Source organism: Nelumbo nucifera, chromosome 8, assembly GCF_055504915.1.
Source record: "Nelumbo nucifera cultivar China Antique chromosome 8, China Antique-T2T, whole genome shotgun sequence".
In the NCBI taxonomy this organism is placed as follows: domain Eukaryota; kingdom Viridiplantae; phylum Streptophyta; class Magnoliopsida; order Proteales; family Nelumbonaceae; genus Nelumbo; species Nelumbo nucifera.
This window is the reverse complement of record NC_142656.1, coordinates 23,675,837-23,679,876: the sequence shown is the minus strand read 5'-3', so window position 1 is coordinate 23,679,876 and position 4,040 is coordinate 23,675,837. Positions and strand designations below refer to the sequence as shown.

The 4,040-nt window shown below is 37.7% G+C and overlaps 1 pseudogene; it reads right to left on the bottom strand.

The window, feature by feature from the left end:
- Positions 1 to 1,108: 1,108 nt before the first annotated feature.
- Positions 1,109 to 2,717, bottom strand: LOC104609153 (hydroxycinnamoyl-CoA:piscidic acid hydroxycinnamoyltransferase pseudogene; annotated as a pseudogene).
- Between the last annotated feature and the right edge of the window lie 1,323 nt (positions 2,718 to 4,040).

The window sequence follows — 4,040 nt, the reverse complement described above, 5'->3', positions numbered from 1 at the left end:
TTAGCGTTGTTGTTGCTGAACCTTGTAAATGAGTAACTTTTTTTTTTTTTTTTCTGGTAATCCTGTAAATGAGTAATGGTGTTTATGTGCATGGACGAAACTTATTGAGCATAAAATTTAAAAAAATATATATAAATAGTGTAATTCAGAAGTTTTTTATTTGAAAAAAATAATAAGAAAAAAAATATGGAAATTGTAATGAGTTGCTCGAGTAAGGGCAAAAATGACATTTTACAAATAGCTTAGATGACATTTAAAGGTAAAATTGTAATTCTACACGACTTGTCTTGTTCATTGACAGAGGAGAGGTATTTATGGATTTATATAGAAGAGGTTTTTGTGATTGCCAAAACTTGAGAGGAGTTTTTTTTTTTTTTTTTTTTTTGTATTTTACCCTTTTGAAAAAGTAGGATTAACATGGTTAGGGACAGGTGGTATATTTTAACTGGGTTAATAGAGAAAAGAATTGATCAAAGTTAATAATAGGAAATCTAAACTGTCATAATTATGGCAGAGAATAAGTATCTTAATAGATAAACCCTTTTTTGTGCGATAAGCCTGTTGACAAAGGAATAATGCAACCTTATAAAGCTAGCTTTTGTTGTCACCACATTATGCTTTACATGCTAGGCTTTTCTGAAGAGGACTATTTTCCTTTTACTGAGAAGTGAGAAGAATTGGTGCATTCATATTAATGGAATTTCTAAGAAAGAAAAAACCGCACCAGGTGATTTAATAAAAATCAATAAAGTTTAAGGTCTGCCTTGCCCACGGGTTGAACTGGTGATACATCATACATATATACACCATTATGCCAGGTGGCAAATTGGTCCAGCTGATCGAGAATAACAATTATATTACTCCCACAGTCACCCCATTTTAGTGATTCATTTATGTGTTGTTAATTTCTCTTTGGAGACATCCCATAAAATTAGAACAGAGAAGATGACACACAAAATATAGTTGTTTATTTTCTGATCAGCACAATATATGACTTAAATTAATTATATATCTCGATATCATCTTCATCCGAAAGGTATAGAGAAAATGTCTCAAAGGTACAAAATGATCAAAATCAATGTCAATAAATTATTTCTGAGAGTCACAATCGACTGAAACACAGGCATTATTATTCAAAAAAAAAAAAAAAAAAACAGAAAAACATATTCACCGCTACTTATTTTCATCATCGTCTTCTACGACAAAATAAACAATAGACAATATAATTAAAGATCCTCATAGAACAATTCCTTGAATTTCTCCATGTGCTCCGTTTGCAATCGCAGATACACGATGATGCCATCATCCTCCGTCGAGATCACGTACGCCTTGCCGTCCGCTCCTAGGGAAGTCGGACCCATATGGAATGGCTGGCCCCACCCGAAGTCCGCTGTGTATAGTGGCAGCCCTATCCAGCTCGTGATGGCTAGATTGGGGCACCCGTAGTATGCTCCCAGCTTGGCCTTATCGTCTATCGAATGAAACGATGTCCTGAATTGACTCCAATCACGCTGACTTCCCAGAAAATCAACCGCCGACCGGACGTACTCATCCGTCATCCTCCTCACACCTTCTCTAATCTTGCTTGCAGCGTAACTGAGCGGCTTTGATATTAGATCACCCGCTTTCGCCACCGGAGTTGTCGGAAACGTTGCGTTTCCAAAGTAATTTGCAGGCAAAGCTGGCCGTAAGCGGCGGCGACAGTCAACGGAGACGTGCACTTTGGTTTCCTGCTCGTCCACCAACCCACGCGCTTCCGATGCACATTTCCACATGTGCCCGGCCAAGGTCTCATAGCGAGTGTATTCACGCTCGTCCATGGTTCCTTCGTTGGCCCGTCGCTTCAAGGATTCAACTTGGTATTGGCTTAGCTTCAGCACAGCCACAGTAGTTTCCTTCTTCAGCTCCTCCGTCTCGTCCACTTGACTCACCAGCACCGGTGGCCGCTTGTACTCTATATGATCAAACTTGGTTGTCTTCTCTGCTGCATCTTTTCGAACTCTAGCCCGTAAAACAGTTCTATCAATAAATGGCATCAATTTTGGGCCTATAACGTTGCTCCCAGTTCGAGCTATCTGTGCCCATGAAGTGACGAATAACATCGCCGCGGCTCCATCAGCTACTATGTGCGATATTCCCAAGCCTAAGCAAATGCCACCACATCGAAATGAAGTGATTTGAACCAGCACTAATGGCCATTCGCTTATGTGGGTCTCGTTGTAGTCGACGTAAGGAACTAATCCCCTTAGCTCTGAAGTTGGCGCAAAGTCACCCAAGTCATCTATGTCTGAATCAGACTTGGCTTCCACGAACAGTGCACCTTTCTCGTTGCAGTTGAGCTCGAGACGACCTTCCTTATCCTTCTCAATACGTCCAGCCAGTGGATAGAACTGCACCAAAGCTTGGCTCAATGCAGTCTTCACAGTTTCTGCCGAGAAGAAGTTGGGCTGGCCGTTGGGTCTGTAGAAGTAGACGGTTGGAGAATGAGTCCAGGCCTTAGCCTGGTCTATCTCTGATAGATCAAGGCGATGGATTGGCGTCGACTCTATTGGCTTGACTGTGTATGTACTCTTCAAAGTCACCTTCACCATCTCTCTCACTTTGATCTTTCACAGCTCAAGTTATTAATTGCTTTCTCTTCTTACTTCTTGCTACTTTATCCAACGAAGTTGTATCATTATTTATACTTGCACCAGGTTTGGAATTTCAATGAACTCTAGGTTAAAATCAGTACGTTGATGAAATGTTTTCTCTTTGCTTTATTGTCGTCACAAGGACGGTGATAAAGGGGTGGCGGATGACAATCTGGCAAACCCATGTGCTTGATTCTGTTGCCTATCAGCCTTAGTTTTATATTCTCTCATTTGGTCATTCCCCCTGTTTTATATATATTTCTGCTGTTTTTTATAACTCATGGTTATTACACTACTTCATCAGACTTTCAGCCAGCGACTTTAGTAGCCAATTAGAGGGATTGGCCTCATGTCAATTGTCTTGCTTAACAGGTTTCAACCGTTTTTATAATAGTTTTCTTAGGGCTGCAAACTTATATCGCATTGCCCAAATCCAAATTTGTATTCGACCCCGTTAACATGCAGCATCCCAATTTTATCCTTAGATTGAAAAAAAAAAATCAGAAAAAGAAAAAAAAGATTGATCCTAGATTAGACCTACCCCTATCCGATCGGGTATGATCTGATTCAATCTGATTGAAAAATATATAAGCTCATATATATTTAGAAATTTCCATTTTATCAATTAGATTTATTTTATTTCATCTGGTTCATCATGAAATACAATATCAAAAATGAAATTTAATTCATTTTATTAATAAAGTCAAATTTAATTTAATTTAGTTTCTGTATACTATATATTTAATATCTTATTGCAATCCAAATTTGATTAAATCCACTATAAATCCAGTGTATAGGATCAAATTAAATTTCAAATATAAATGAATATCAAATTTGACTTTTCCTATATCCAATTTGATTCATTCCATTTGCAGCCCTAGGTTTTATCCTTAATTAATGTAATTGATGTGCACACACAGACAAGAGAGCCTAGTTGTGTAAATGGATACTAATCGAATTCAAAAGCAATTAGTTTTATCTGATCAGATATGGACATCCATAGCCATAATCAGATTGAACCGGAATTGAAAGTGTGATCAGTTTAACAAGAGGTTCAAGTCTGATACCTGGCCAATTTTAGGTTGAATTCACACAAAATTAAGTTGGCTTCAGCCAAATTTTTACAAATCCTCAATCAAAGCCAATCCATTTTGTTCCCCTAATTAATCTAAGACTCCTTTCAAAAATTTAATTTAGAGTTTTTAAGGATCAAATGGGGATTTAGATTTTAAATAAACTTAATTTTGTCTATTTATAAACACAAATATGTTCAGTGCAAAGCTTAGTATATGAGATTTCAAAGAACAAGGTTTGGCTAAACACGATGGTTGCTCAACGGGCTGTGGACCCACACCTTTTTACAGTGGAATCCATAAATTTATTGTTAGTGTGAAACCTCATCATTGG